Here is a 16652-nt window from a genome sequence, read left to right as displayed (position 1 = left end):
GAAAAGACCAAATTTTCCATTCTATATTTACATGGTAAGCAGAGATTTGGTTTTAGCAAAACATTATCTGTCTCATTAAATTTATGCTAATGGAAATTGTATTAAAATTTCAGTTTTGTCTAAAGTAAAATTATAAAATTATAAATTAATTTGTTTTTATTCTTTATAAGAATTACAAATATAAGGAGTTTACATATAGTTTTGTGTTCATTTATTTTTATTTAATAAAAATAATTTAAGTCAATACTGGTCAGCTATGAGAAATTTTCTTGTCCTCTAAAGTTGTGTATTTTAGATGCAGGAAATGTTCTATATCTTGATCTAAGGTGGGAGTTACCCTGACAAGCATATATTTACAAATTTATTGAACTGAGCACTTAATATTTGTATACTTTACTGTATGCATATTATAGCTCAACAGAAAAGTACAAAACTAAAGCCCAAACAAATAAACAAGAATAGTCTATATATTCCTTGAATTTCAAAATGCATTGTAACAGACAGATTCATTAGCTCCCAGTTGCAATTCTACCACTTACTAGCCTAACCTGAGTCAGGCTGCTGGATCAGTACAACCCCATTGCTGTTGTTGTTGCTGTTTTTTTGTTTTGTTTTCATTTGTAAAATGAAAATAACAGATTCTTGCAAGAAGTCATGAGGATTTCAGGGAGATTTTGTTTGTGCAATACCTAAAAAAGACCTAATTAAAAAAATAAATAAATAAAAAATTTTAAAAAGACCTAATATATCATGGAGTTCCTAAATGATAATGATGAAGAGGAGAGGGAAAAATAGAAGGAGTGAGTGGGGAGGGGTAAGCTTTGGCTTAATGTGATGCGCACATGCACACATGCATACACGATTTTAAAAGTTTCAAGGAAAGGAGAAAGGTGATTAAAACATTTCCTTAAAAATGTAGCCTGACATTGTTATGAAGGAAGTAGTAGTGTAGAAACCAGAGTATAGAAAGCCCACTAAAAATTCATCAGAACTTTTTAATAACCAAACTATATAAAATCAGTAATTTCATATCCTGCAGTAAGTTTTACAGAGCTTTAAAAACTATTCCATCTATCTTAGATTCTATATTTTCCTCCAGGCTACAAAACCCATTTGTTAAGTACCTATGTGCTGCAGAACTAATAATGAGGGTCATGATCCTGTCTTCCCAGGAATGTATGAGCTACATGGACAGATATATTAATAAAATCAATAAAGTTTAAAAAAAACTGCATATTATTAAAGTACAGAAATAATGGCTGTGGGTTTTACAAATCCAGGATGTCCTTTGTTAGCCCTACTCAGATGGAAGTCTCTTTCTGATAAGGTCATCTGAGGTGACATCTAAGTGGAAGCAGATGAAAAGCTAGTTAAGTGTAAATCTGGAGGAAGAACATGTAGGTATATGGAAAGGAGCATGCCTGGTGTGTTCAAGGAAAAACAAGGAGCAGGGTGAACCAAAGGAAAAGAATAGCAGCAAATGGGGTCCAAGAAGTAGTGAGAGGCAGATCAAGAGGGTCAACCAGCTATGATAAGAAATTCAAATTTATTCTGAGTGAAATAAGAAATCATTGGAAAATTCCGAGTAAAGAACTCTTGTATGCGTTCTCTCAGGCCTGGGGAGTTTAATGCTGTGTTCCAAGTGCCCCAGGCCACCTCTCTTCTCTTGCAAGTTTTTATACAGAAGCAAAATGGCAGCACAGGAAGATGCAAAGGGGGTGGCCCTCAAGAAACGTGTGGATGTTTTATGTTGAACACGTGATCATGTGCATGCACATGTGTGCATCTTCAGATGTGTATGCACAGGGAACATGCTTAATAAAAAAAACTTATTTGAAGTAACGAATTTTTGAAAGGATTATCTAGTTACACTTTTAGGAAAGGATTTTGGGGAGGAAAGGAAACAGGCAGGGACAAGATCTGGTAAAGGAATTTGCAGAAGTAAACAACACTCTGGTTTTCTTCTCTACTCCAGTGGAAGAACTCCTGCAGAACCACTTCTGAAGACTAGGAGAACCTCAAAGAAGGAAAGACAAACGTGTCACTTTTAGGGGCAAAGCCACAGAATTCAGAGGTCCATTTTTGTGTCACCTCTAAGGTTGGAACTCAGAGAGAGAGTGCTCAGAAGAACTCAATGTGCGTCATTTGGAAACAGGAACATGGATCTCGACTTTGACCAGAAGTTGATAAAGGTGATTGGAGCTGCCCACCATGACCCTACAGAGAAGAAGCAAGGGGGAGGGGGCCACCCTTCTCCTTGTCAAGGTAACAAAATGAGTTTCTGTGAGCCAACAGGAAAACAGAATGTTACCAGGCTCCCCTTAGCCTATATGACCTAATTTCCTGCCAGGCATAGAGAAATCTGGAGAAAGAAGGAGACAGTGCACCTCTAACTAAGGCCAGGACTGACCCTGTGTCCCAAGAGGTCAGCCTGGAGACATTGGTGGCACAGTGTCTTCTTTATTTGGGGCTTTTATTGAAGGGCTCTTCTTTACTAAAGGACTCTTCCAGTCAGGTTGAAATATGATTTTACACCTTTCTCTTATCTTCTCCCTTCTCTCATTATCTTCCCTGAAGAAAGTAGTAGAAGTAGGAAAGGTGTATAAAATAGAGAGATCTAGTGAAAGAGAAGTTCAACCCCTCCTTCCTTTACTTAGTGAACCCTAACCTTCTGTACTGCCCCATAAACACGTCAGAAAATTTAATTCCCAGGGACAGGGTCACTTACTCATTTCTCATTATAACCTAACTTGGATCATAGGGACTTAGGATATTTACATAACATTTATAGACAACACCACGGTCAATTATGGAAATGAGGGTTTTTTTTTTTTTCCTAAACCAAACAGAGAAAGAAGGTCATCCCTGTCTTCCACCTGAATACTGCTGCCTTTATTTAATCTTGACAGAAATTCATCTACAGCTGCTTGCATAAGGTATAATAAGGATTCCTTTATACCTGTGGGGAGACCAAAAATGAGACTTTAGAGCTCCAGCTACTTTGTACTTAATACATAAAGAATCATATAAATGAATAATACAAAAGTAAAAATATAGAGAGAAGGTAAATAAATAGTAGAGACTATTAATGATTATCGTGTACACTAATAAGATAACTTGAATAGAGACTTGTTCTTTCAACAAATACTTAGAATGTGGTAGGCCATGGGTATTGAACAGTTTTCATACAGTCTGGTGAAAGAGGTTGATATTTTAAAAGTAAACACACAATCATGATGTAATTCTAAAGTGAGATAAGTGCTACGAAGCAAAAGAATAAGGTATAGCGAAGGAAAACTTCACATTTGGGGTGTAGGGGAATTTCTTCAAGGAAGTGACTTCCAAGTCAATAACTGAAGCATAAAAAGGAGGCAGCAGATGAAGAATTGGAGCGAAGGCTCTGATGTGGAAAGAAGTTTGGCATTTGCCAGAAATTTAAAGAGAGACAGTATGACAGGGACTTAAGGTGAAAAGTAGAGCATACAGTAAGATAAAGTTGGGTAGAAGGAGAGCATGTGCCTTATAGACATCCAGGGCCTTGTAGACTTTGCCAAGAAGTTTGAATTTTATTCCATGTGAAGGTGAAAATTGAAGGTTTTAAAACTTTAATGTTCCACATTTTAAAACTTCACCCTGACTACAGACTGTGCGGGAGAATGGATTTACTAGGAGCCAAAGAGAAAACAGTAAGATTGCTGAGATTACAGATCTGACGTCTTGGGTCTAGCCCCTTTTCCTTCCGATCCTACGTGCTCAAGAGGGACAAGCTCATCCACTGAAGGTTTCAACTACCGCGTCTGTGTCCATGACTCCAGAATCTCCAGTCTGAAGAGACACCATCCTCTCCTAAAATCCCACACCTCCTGAACACCTCACTCCCCATGCCCAGTTGCTTAAAGGACACTTCCCTACAGACAGCACAAATTCACATAGCACTCTTCATCTTCCCATCAGGCCTTGGGCCTTGGTGGCTTCCCCTCATCCTCCCCATCACCAGGAATCAAAACCGTGGCATGGTAGTTGATGCCTCCCTTTCCACCCAACTCCCATGCCCAGGACAGTGAAGTATTAAAAGTATGTGGGCTACAAGAGAAGAAGAAAAGAGGAGACACCATGAAAATGGGAAGGGAGATCAGTGAAGTGCAGGTTGGGGGCCGAGGGGAAGGTAGAAGGATGGGAAAGGGCAGGAAAAACAGAATGAGCTTGGCCAAATTATGCTGTCTGCATGTGTGAATGTACTAGGGAGAGTTCCACCTTTATGTGTACTATAAAGTACCCATTTATAAAAACAATAGATAGACTGGGGGAAGGCCAGTGGAGTAGAGGAGGGGGAACACGGTGGAGGGAGAAGGGATGGAAATGGAGCAAATTTTATTCCACGCATGTGTGGTTTATGTCAAAATGAACCCCACTATTAGGCAGTGCTATAATGCATTAATAAAAACATATGTATATGTGTGCTTGAATATATATGCAATATATATACTTACTTATGCAATATAGATGTATATGTACATACATATATGCACTGTGGAGTCAGAATACCCAAGCTAATGGATTGGAACAGAGAGTTACAGGACAATTTGTACATGGGTGCTTGGGCATTCTTTTTATTTATTCAACCCTTGCATGTTCTGGAATATGCAGAAATTCTAGCTAATTACACCAGTAGTTTCAGGCACAGTTTTGTCCAAATCAAATCTACATAGCTGCACTGAGTTGGAGGGTCCGTGTGATCTCATCCTCCTTAGTTGTGTGGAGAGGGAAAGTGTTATTTCCCTAACTGTCTGTGGTTTTCTCCACGAATAGTATGCAGACACCACAGTCATTACACTTCAAAGTATAACCAGATAAACAGTGAGCTGTGGGAGCCCTGGAAGATGAACCTATGAGCTTTGTTTTTTCAAGAAAATCTAAACGCCAACTCAGCCAGAGATAGAGCTGAAGTTTCAGCAAGTATCGACAGAGACTTGGAAGTTATGAGAAAGCGATAAAGGATGAGAATCTCAAGAGTAGTTGAATTAAGAGCTGAAAGACCTTTGGTGGTAAAAGGTGCCCACACATGGTGAGGATGGGGAGGACACAGAACCCAGGAAGGGTTCAGAGAAGCGTCAGTCAGAGAGAATGCTCATGATCTTCCTTCTGCCCCTCCAAATCTGCTCTCCACAGGCTCTCTGATGGGGGAAAGGCGAACTATGACCCAGTATGGATGCCTTTCACAGGCTTCCTTGTCCCTCAGTTCCACTTGGGGAAAAGCAATAGGGAGTGCATCAGCAAAGATGAGAGGGAGAAGAGGGCGGGTGAAGGGCCGATTGCTCCGCTGCCCTGCAGGTTGGCAGAGCCTAGACTGTGACCCTCAACTAGGGCCAGGGCTCCTACTAGCAACAGGCCATTGTTAAGACACCCAGATTACTGCATTATCTCTTGTATTTTCCCTACATCCTACCCTTACAGCCTTATAAATTGGTACCTTATTAAACTCTACACAAATTATATAATTTGCGTGTGCCATCTATTTCTTGCCAGGATCCTTCCTGAGAAGGGGTAAAGGACTATAATTAGGAGAGAGTAATTATGTCAAAAAGAAAGATTAGTGAGCTGCATGTTTAAAAAGCCAGCTGTTATGTTGTTGGGTGTGGAATGAAGAGGTCCCCAGTAGATACCCCCACCCCCATCTGGTTTCTTCTCAAGGGCTGGTTAAACAATGTTTATACCTATTTGAGCTGAGTCCAAGGAAATAAGCAAGTGCCTAACTGCAAGGTTCATTTAACCTCGATTGTCTCAGGAAAGCATCCTACTAATGTCTAAAATAATTGGAGGATGAGGAGTAGAGTGATAGACTGGCAAAGATCCACCAAGGGAGCCAACCTTCCTTTATTGTTTTGAAAGACAGGAGTTTTTCAAGCCCAGCAAGCTTCCTACTCGGCAGTGAACCTAATTAAAGTAAACAGAATTTTTAAATGAACCAAATCCAATTAGGCAATGGGTGCTAACATTTTCTTTAATTATTATGGAAGGTCTCACCTCACACCCACTGGCTGGACATATTCTCCCTTTATTCACTTTGTGTTCTCACCCACTGCCCTATCCCAGAGAGCCCAGAACTCGGGAATGTCCATCTGATCTAGAGCACAGACATGCTTTACTATGTGGACAGTCCAAAACATGAAGCTGGGGGCAGCAGAGGAGGCAGCTAAAGAGCAGATGTATGGGAGAGAGTCAAGCATTTTCCTAATGCTAATTGAATAGCCGGAGCTGATATTTCCTGACAGCTTATAAATGTATGATTCAGCTTCCCCGACCACTGTACCCTCTGAAAATGCAGAACTGCTGCTACTTTCCTTTCAGAAGAGACAAATTATGACCTTGCCCATAATTAATTCATGCCAGCCTTTTGTGGAATTTTAAGTTAGGGTGGGAAGTTTTAAAGAAAAAAAAGTTTTTTTTTAATTGGTTCTTCTTAATTACATATAACAGTAGAATCCATTTTGAAATAATTAAATAAGCACAGAATATTATTCTAATTCAGACTCCAGTACCTCTCTTTTCCCCCTTTTCCCGCCCCCTGCTCCCTTCCCTCTATTGATTTTTCTGCCATTTACCTATAGTTACTTTTTTAAAGTTTTTTTTAACATATACTACATTCAAAGAATTCATTTGAAGACTAGGAAACCTATATTTGTTTGTTGGGTTTATTCACATGCAATTATTATGTATATACAGTAATATTAACACACCTCTTCCAAAATGTGACTGATTTTGAAAAACAAAAATAATAATAATATGAAAGAAGTGAATATACAAATAAACTAAATTTTATAAATGTATACAGAAGTTTTAATCTCTCAATTTTCTTTTATTTTATATCCATTTATGAAAATCTATCACATACTTAGCGCCACAGAGTACAGAGTCTATGTTCAACCAATAATAAATGTAAATGCACAATTAAAAGTTGACCAGAATAAAACAACTCTTTAGAAATTAAGATTCATGCTTCTAAATAAACTTTAGCTCAAAAAATAAGACTGAAAGTTTCAAGAAAGCATGAAAAGATGAACCCTTCATGCCACTTAATCCTTCTCCCAGGATTAGGCAATCACAGGTTTATAGAAATACATGCCAAGCACTGGGGATCCAGAAGAAGGAATTCTCAATTCCAGCTGATCAGAACACAAAAGAAAAAAATGGCAACTGAGAAAACAAGCTCTTTGGAAAATGTACTGGCTTTGGAGGCAGAGAAAGTGCAGAGAGGAGACATTTCAGGTCATAGGAAGGCATGAAGAAACAGAGGCATGAACGTAGACTAGCAGCTGAATCTGTCAGAAGCTGAGCCTGTGATGGCAAGACAAAATAAGAGATGGACAACTTCGAATGCTCAAGTTTTAATGTGAAAAACTACAATTAAAAAAAAAAAAAAGATTCTGATTCAGTAGTTCTCCGGTAGGGTCAAAGATTTCAAATTTCTAGAAAACTCCCAGGTGAGGCCAAGCATGCTGAACAGGACAATACTTTGAACAGTAAGCTGTTCAAAGTGTATAAGAGTGGGGATCATGGAGATTTGGAGAAAGGCAATGTAATGTATCCATTAAAATATAATCATAGCCATTAATCCAAACTGGACAGATTGGATTCCAACTACAGTTCCTTTATTTTTTAGCTGTGAATCCTCTAACAATTTACCTTTGGAGCCTTAGTTTGTTCATATATAAAGTGAGAGAATAATAATTACCTCAAAGTATTGATAGGACCTTATGAAATAATGGTTGTGAATTAGTGTAGAGCACATAGTACATACAATATAGAGTGGCATTATGTCATAAGAGAGCTCCTTCTCTCCTCTGCTGCTCTCCTCAAGCCCGAACTCACTGATTTTTCTTTTTTTTAATTATTAATTTATATTTTCATTTTTTATAGACTGCATTTTGATTCGTTGTACACAAATGGGGTATATCATTTTGTTTCTCAATTCACAATAGCAAGATTGTGGAAACAACCTAGATGCCCTTCAGTAGATGCACGGATAAAGAAACTGTGGTATATACACACAATGGATTATTATTCAGCCATAAAGAAGAATAATATTATGGCATTTGCAAATAAATGGATGGAATTGGAGACTATCATGCTAAGTAAAATAAGCCAATCTCACTGACTTTTCTGAACAGTGTTCTGTGTTCTGATACTTCTGTGCTGCACAGTCTCTGCCTCCTGCCTTCAGGAATGAACAGAGAGAAGAAAGGGCAAAACAAGGGTGAGTCCATAGCTAACAGTGGTTAAAATGTTCGATGACAAGCAGAAGAATGTACTGGAAGACCATAACATACGGAAGGGATTAAGAAGTCACAGTGAGAGGTTCAGGTCGGCTGTGCAGTTGCGAGGCTGACTTTGAGAACTGGAGAAGCCGGTGGTGCTGCCAGTGTTCTTTGGAGATGGTGTTTGGATCTAGGTGCGTGTCCGGGTCATTGTTCTAATGAGGTGTGATTGAAAAGTTAACTCTCTCCTCAGAGATGTCAACGACAAACGAACCCAAGTCTGGATCGTGCTCTTTTCGCTCAAGATCTGCATCAAGATCTGGTTCAATTTTGAAGTCTCCATCCTGAAGCCAATCTGTCTCTCACTCGAGGAAAAGTAGGCTGAGTTCTAGATATTGTTCCAGGTCATACTCTCCAGCTCATAACAGAGAAAGGAATCACCCCAGAGTGTATCAGAATCGGGATTTCTGAGATCACAGCAGAGGCTATAGGAGACCCTATTATTTCCGTGGGAGGAGCAGAGGCTTCTATCCATGGGGCCAGTATAACCGTGGAGGTTATGAAAACTACCACTCTTACTGGCAGAACTACTGGCAAGCATAGTGTCCTCAGGGGCCATTCCCGGTCCCCAAAGAGAAGATCCCGGTCACTGAGGTCCAGGAGCTATTCAAGGAACTCTGATAAGTCTTCTTCTGACAGGTCAAGGCCATCTTCATCCTCTCGTTCTCCCTCTGACCACAGCCATGTTGAGTCCACTAAGGGCAAGTCTGCAAATGGGAAAAAGTCCTCTCCCAAGGTGTCTCAGGCCACTGGAGATAACCAGGGAGATGAGGCCAAGGAGGATCACTCTCTGGAGGCACCTCCCAAGATGCAAAAGCGTCTGAGAGCTCGAAGCATGGCTAGATGCCACCACCTACAGCACTGGTTCCACATCACCAACCTCAGTTTCTGACTGAGTCCCTGAGAGCAAAGCCCAGATCTCAAAAGCCCTCTCTAGTCTGTGTGGTGAGACAGCAGTCACCCTGTCTCAGCCCTGTGCCAAAACCTAGTCCTCCGCTTTCCAACACATCCCAGAAGGGCTCAACTCTGTCAAGTAGGTATCAGTCTGGGACACACCAAGGCCAGTTGGACCATGGCTCTGTATCTTTGAGTTCGTCCAAAAACAGCCCTGTGGGTAAGAGTCCTCGGGCCACTGGCTCCACACATGGCTCATCTCAGAAGGAGAAGAGCGCTGCTTCAGGAGGAGCAGCCTATACCCAGAGGTACCTGGAAGAGCAGAGGACAGAGAATGGGAAAGATAAGGAGCAGAAACAAATAGTGAAAAAGAGAAAGTGAAAGAGAAAGGGAGCTCTCTGATGTGGATGCGAAGATGAAATCTGATCCATTTGCTCCCACGACTGATACTGAGAAGCCTTTGGTGACAGCCAGTCCACCCAAAAGGTAGAAGCTCCGTGATGACTTTGAGAAGAAGATGGCTGAGCTCCACAAGGAGGAGATGGATGACCAAGATAAGGACAAAACTAAGGGAAGGAGGGAGTCTGAGTTCAATGATGAACCCAAATTTACATCTAAAGTCATAGCAGGTGCAAGCAAAAGCCAAGAGGAAGAGAAGTCTGTTAAGTGGGAAGGCTGGTGTATGCACCTGGAGGGAAGGAAAAGCAGAGAAAAGCAGAGGAGCTGGAGGAGGAACCTTTCACAGAGAGACCCAAAAAGGAGGAGCGTGGAGGGGCCAAGAGGACCAGAAGTGGGCACAGAGGGTTTGGCCTGAGAAGAATTTCAGATTGACTGCTTATAAGGCGGTCCAGGGGAAAAGCTCATAGCCACCCCCAAAAAAGACCTGAGAGCCATGACAAGCTGAGAGCCAAACGAGACTTTTCCTCAGTAATTCTTCCTTTTCTCTTACCTGGGAGTCCCACGTCAATGTCCAGAGGGACTCTTGATGAGGACCTTGCATGACCCCATGGCTTATTGGCTTAGGAACCCAAGCTTTGTAGGGATCTAGTCCATAGCAACGAAAAGGAACAGGAATTTGGTTTCATTTTCCACACATCCAGTCGGCTCAGTCTCAGCGTAGCCTCAGAATTATTCACCCAGCACATAGTGACCTTGTTCACCACGTTAAAGAGCATCACTTTGGGTCTTCTGGAATGACATTGCATGAACGCTTTACTAAATACCTAAAGAGAGGAACTAACAGGAAGCAACTAAAAACAAGAAAAACCCAAAGATACACAGGAGGATAGACATTTCCCCAGTACATTCAGAAAACATGGTTTGGCTCATGACAAAATGCAAAGTCCCCAGGGAACCTGGCTACCAGGCTGAGGGAAAATGCAAAGATGATTCTGTTGATCTCCACCTTGATATTGAGAGTCATAAAAAACATAGGAACAGAAATCTTAAACGAGGTAAATCAAGAGAATCAGTGGATTCCCAGGACTCAAGCCACTCCAGGGAAAGGTCAACGGAGAAAAGAGAGAAAACTCATAAAGGATCAATGAAGCAAAAGAAGCACCCGAGAGTACCAGACCCGTCCAGGTCTTCCCTCCCCTCCTCCCAGTCATCTCACTTCTAGGAGAGGACGAGCCCCCTGTGGAGGCAGAGGACCGACAGGAGAGTGCCACAGACTCTAAGTCAAGACTGGGGACCAAGGACTTTGTGGGTCCAAGTGAAAGAGGTGGTGGCAGAGCTCGAGGAACCTTTCAATTTCCAGCCAGAGGGAGAGCCTGGGGCGAAGGCAGCTACGCTGGGAACGATAACAGCAGCAACGATGATTTTCAAAAGAGAAACCCGGCACAGGAATGGGATCCAGAGTACACGCCCAACAGCGAGAAGCATCACCTGCACGATGACCATGAAGGTGAAGGCAGCGACCAGTGGGAGGAACCCGGACCGCGCGGGTCATGTTGCGGAAACCCAGTACCAGCCCCAAATGGGCCCACGACAAGTTCAGTTGGGAGGAGGGGGAAATGAAGATGACGAGAGTGGGACAGAGAACCGAGAAGAAAAGGACAATTTACAGCCCACAACTGAGTAGGGGCCACTCTTGACAGGAGCCCTTGCCCAAGGAAGAGAGGCGCTGGGAAGGTGGCTGGTGAGGAGCTAAATAGAGGCTTCCCAGAGATTCTGAAAATCCCACCCCACCTCACCAGCCATGCAGAATCCTGTCCCTGTCGCAGTGTTCCACTGGACAGAGGCGGCCACCAGAGCCCTGGGGTCAGACCCAGCTCTGGAGCAGAATACAGCACACCGGACTCAGCGGTGTTTCATGGGTGTGTGGGGTGGGGCTGGGGAAGGAGGGAGAGCAGTGCTTGGATTTTGGTTTGTTTCCTATTAGAAACCCAACAGTTTTGTTCTTAATTTGATTTCATTTGGAGCCGAGAGCACTAATTTGATGATTTTCAGTCTCTTCTCTCTCATACTGATTTTGAAAGTTCTTTTTTTTTTTTTTTTCTGATTTTTTTTTTTTTTTTTTTTAGGCATAGGTAGAAAGATTAAATTTTGATTAAATCTTTTGATTCTTAAAAAACAAAGCATTTGAATACATATTGAAGTGTTCACCTCCATTTGGGACCAAACTGCTTGGATCTTTGTAAAAACGGGTTTTGTATGTCCAGGAGGAGTTGAGGCCTTTCTGACCAGCTGTGTTCCCCTTTTCTGGGCAGCCATGTATCACATGGATTTGCTTCCGACCACTCCCCGTGCACCCCTGCTTCTCCTATATTTTCAAATTTCTTCTGGACTGGGCTTCCCATTTTCCACCAGCAGCTCCATTATCCCAAACTTTCTCGTCCTGCTGGTCCTCAGCAACAGGGGTGGAAACTACAGGGTAGTTTCTGGTCTGTTTGCTAAGAAACTTTTGAATTCTATTATCTTTACAAATATAAGATGAGAAAATTTTTTTTCAATATTTTTAATTAATCTTTTCATAAAATGAAAAGAAACTCATGATCAGTTAAGGAAGGTGATTATGACTGGGTGGTTTATGGGGTTGTGTGTTTTTGATTTTTTTTTTCCTTTTCTCTTTTTAACCTTAAGCTTTAGGTTGGAACATTCTCAAATCTTTGGGGGGAAAACATCCTCTTAAAATAGGTCCTTGTGCTTGCCTTCTGGGGAGGAGGTCCTGAACAGGTGAGTCCTATGGCACCTGTGCATATGTTATATATGGACTATACCCTCCGCTTCCCCCAGTCTTTGCCTCCTGGGTTGTTGTGCTACTTTCCCCTTACTTTGCTACATTTCTATGGTTAAGCTGGTTTTACTTGAATGATTCATGTTTAGGGGGAAAAAAACATAAAATTTGTAATAGTGAAATTTTATATCATATCAAAAATGAATGAATCAATGAAATGTCAGTTATTGCTTTGATTAAAACAAAGATGACAAGGCTAAAGTGACTATTTTCAGTATTCCCACAGAGAAAATACAGTCGACGAATCTCAAAGAGGTTGATTCAAAGGACTAGACAAACAAGTTATCAAGTTCGTGATGCAAAACATAGATAAGAAATGCCAATTACAGGGCAACGACTTTGCTAAAAGTGAGGGAAATTACTAAGGAAATCAATATTCCAGAATTATCATTTAATTGAAGCTTCATATTTCTTGTCAAAATGGATGAGCTTTGGTGAAAAGAACTAGCCAAGTTCAGAAACTTGCCAATATTTTCAAGAAGTAATGCTCCCTGTCAATGACTGATTTTCTGTTCCCTTTATTAATTCTTCAATTAGCAATATCAACTAGATATATGTCAACCAAATATAAATATTTTATATGCTTTCATTTATTATTATATTCTAAGACTAAAGAAATCTAAAATGGTGTCTTCCTATACATTAGTAAATATGGGTCATGATTTCATTGATAACCTAGACAAACCCTGCCCCTAAATTGTTTTCGAATGTGAAATATATCCAAAGAGAGAGTGATACCTTGTGTAATTGTATGAAGTCAAGAAAAATGTTTATGTCTGACCTTGTTTTAGAACAGCTGGATACTACAGAATAAAATGGAGGTAAAGTTCTTAAGAAAAAGAAATTGGAGAATATCATGCTAAGTTAGATAAGCCAATCTCAAAAAACCAAAGGATGAATGATTTCACTAATAAGTGGATGATGACACATAATGGGGGGTGGGAGGGGTTAGTGTTACGGTTAGAGTTAGGGTTAGGGTTAGGGAGGGGGCAAGAATGGAGGAAGGAAGGACTGTATAGAGGGAAAAGAGGGGTGGGAGGGGTGGGGGGAAGGGAAAAAATAACAGAATGAATCAAACATTACCCTATGTAAATTCATGATTACACAAATGGTATGCCTTTACTCCATGTACAGAGAAACAACATGCATCCCATTTGTTTACAATGAAAAAAAGAAAAGTATGTCAACTCAGAAGTCACTGAATTCAAATTCAAAGACGTTTACTGGCACCCTCCAGGTACCAGGTCCCTCAAAGAAATCAGTGAAACGTGGCCAGTGATGATGGTAGTTGGTGGGAGAGTGGGGCAGCAGGGAGTCAGTCGACAAACGAAACACTCTCATTCTACATCGATGAAGTAAGGAATATGAATCAATACTACTTGGTATTAATTTCTGGATTTTCACAAAAACAACCTTTTATAATAAGGAAGCATTTGTCTGACAAAGTTTTCCATTCCCAACAGGCTGTAATAGAGACCATGCAGAGAGAAGCAACACAAATATGAGACTTGGGTCTCCAACTCTAATATTTTGATTGGCTGAAGATCAGAGCTGATCTTCTCTTCCAACATATCAGTGTCTACTTTCAAGGATGCAGTTGATCTGACAAATAATATACCAATACCCCCAATATCGGGGAATATAATACTCCCAATAGCCACTAGTCCCATCTTTGCTTCCCTTCCATCCCTTCCTCATGTCTGTTCCTTTAACCCAAATTTTATTTCTAATGGTACAGGAGTCTTCTAGGGTAGCCTTCTACATCTACTTCTATTCTCACCAGAGATGTGATGCCATTAACTTTTCTACTACCATGACTACTGTGTCATTTCTACCACTGAGGAGGAACAAGCATAGGGGAAAGAGGAAAGGGAAGAGAAGGAGGAGGAGAATAATTTGTTGAACATCATCTCTTGGTCCTGAGGACACATAATTTGGAAGTACAGGGTAAAATTAAAACAAGCGGTCTAATGCCTAATCCCACATACATATCCCCGTCTGTTGCTGCCCCACTAGCAATAACTGATGATCTTTGACGATGCCCAAGTCAAACACTTTATATGTGAAGGATCCAGTTTTCAATGCCTGGTTCTTTCACTCTAAATGACCACCTATTGGGCCACTACCCAGCTTCCTGCCTCTTGTCTCCAAGTCATTGAATGTTTAGCAATCCGTAGAAGAATATGACCATCTCTTTGTCTCACTTCATTAACAAAACCAAAAACAAAGAATTTAGTCATTAATAATAACCACAAAACTAGGATCCTACTGACTCTTCCAAAGTTCTTCCTTTCCTCAGAAGATTTGGTTTAGGGTGCTTATTAATCCTCCATCCCAAAAACTAGGTCAGCCAAGCTGCACCTCATTCTAGAAGAATTAGATCAGTGGATTCCTGTTAGTGTTAGTAAATCAACAGTTATAGAACCTAACTTTAAAAAAGAAATGTTTGAACTTTTAATCCTCATGACATATACCACACACTTACTGAGAATTCTCAACTGAAATGTGGCAAAGACTCTGGTTTGATAAACTTCCTCCCATACTGTTCAAGATTTATCAAGATGTTGGAGAACGTATTCCCCAGCTCTCAAAACTTAAAAATCTCTTTTGTCAGAAAGTCTGATAATTCAACTTTGGTAGAAGTAAAGGTGGACAGACCTTTACTAGGTCTAGGTTAATTCCAGAATTATTTCTGAATATCCTCTTACCTACAAGAAGTGTTTGTTATTTCTGAACTTGATCCATCTCTGTGATAACATTCCTTCAGCATTTAACATTTGCATTTTTCTTTTCAAGGTTCTAATTCTTCAGTTGTTTGATATCTACATGATTAATGAACACTTTAGAAACTCTAAAATTACAGTAAGTAAAGGACAAATCTCCCCCATACACCATCAATCAGGACTAGGAAGATGACTTCCTTACGATCCCTATACCCCTTTCCTTGTTACACTAATACAGTAATTTATTACTATTAAAAGGCAAGAAATTAAGAAAGCTTAAAGCATGCAGGTTTTTTTTTTTTTTTATTATTATTTCTTGAGGAGATAAGCACATGAGCGTAAATGTGGGAAGGGGTTGGGTATAAAAATTCAGGAAGCAGTGCTGCCTGTGCTGAGCTACCGGATACAGAGTATTGAAAAAGCATTCAGGTCTAAAGTTTCAAAAAACACTACCAAATACCAGTTAAATGTCAGGTTATTATAGCTGTTCATATTTCTAATCAAGAATCCAGCACTAAGATGGGCATGGTGATATGCACCGTAATCCTGGTCATGTGAGAGACTAAGGCTGCAGGATTACTTGCGCCAGGAGTTCCAGGCCACCCTGGCAACATAGTGAGACCACGTTTTGTTTTGTTTTGTTAATCCAGCACTGCTAATCATTTAGTAACTAGAACTTTTCACATTATCAATAAGATGGTTTAAATATAGATTTTTATACTTCAAAGTAACTATGTATGACCCCAAGTCTAATTGTCCAAAATGCTGGAGCAAGTAATAAAGATTCTGAAGGGGAATATAGAACCTCTTACTTTCTTGGGGAGTTTTCTATAAATCATAGACTTAAAAGTGCTCTGACTATCCTGTGAAACTGCAGATCTTGAATGCTTGTTTCTTTTTCTTTTTCTTTAATCTTTTGGTATTACAATCTATGGCATGCATGATTTCCTTTAGTACTGAATCTTATGAAAATAAAGTAGGTGATATTTCAGAGATGTTATATACATCAATATTCTATTGCCTGTGCATTACCAAATTATCCTAATAGTTTTGATGTAATGTTCATAATTCCTAATGTTAGATATTCCCAAAATTTATAGTAACAAAATATAAACATGACCTCCCCCCCAAAAAAAAATACTGTAGTGGATGACTGTACTTATTAAATTCATTCTTTGAATATGTCAGTCCACATAATAGAAATAGGGTTTAGCATACCTTGCTTATTTTAAAACATAAGGAGAGTAATGTATACATATTTTGCCAATATGATGAGCATATTTAAACCCCCATGAAAACTCTTGGCTATTTTTTTAGACAAAAGGATTCAGAATCCTTTGTTAGCAGGGACAAAAACCAATTGTTTCAGCAGCTAGAGTTGGTATTTGGCAGTCTTTTAAACAAATGACCACAAATTTTCATTAGAATCATGAATTGATACACAATGAGCTTTATTATTATCTTTATAGTCAAGTGGTAATT

The 16652-nt window shown here is 40.1% G+C and overlaps 1 long non-coding RNA gene and 1 pseudogene across 2 annotated transcripts in view; one reads left to right on the top strand and one right to left on the bottom strand.

Annotated features, from left to right (window-relative positions):
• Positions 1-16652, bottom strand: part of LOC306637942 — a 200229-nt gene that overhangs the window by 160356 nt on the left and 23221 nt on the right. The gene's annotated exons all lie outside the window — the stretch shown is intronic.
• LOC306670340 (thyroid hormone receptor-associated protein 3-like) lies at positions 8389-11415 on the top strand (annotated as a pseudogene). Its single transcript has one exon. The product of its transcript is annotated as a thyroid hormone receptor-associated protein 3-like (transcript).

Source organism: Sciurus vulgaris (assembly GCF_902686455.1).
Source record: "Sciurus vulgaris genome assembly, chromosome: 10".
NCBI lineage: Eukaryota > Metazoa > Chordata > Mammalia > Rodentia > Sciuridae > Sciurus > Sciurus vulgaris.
This window is presented reverse-complemented; position numbering and strand designations above follow the sequence as displayed.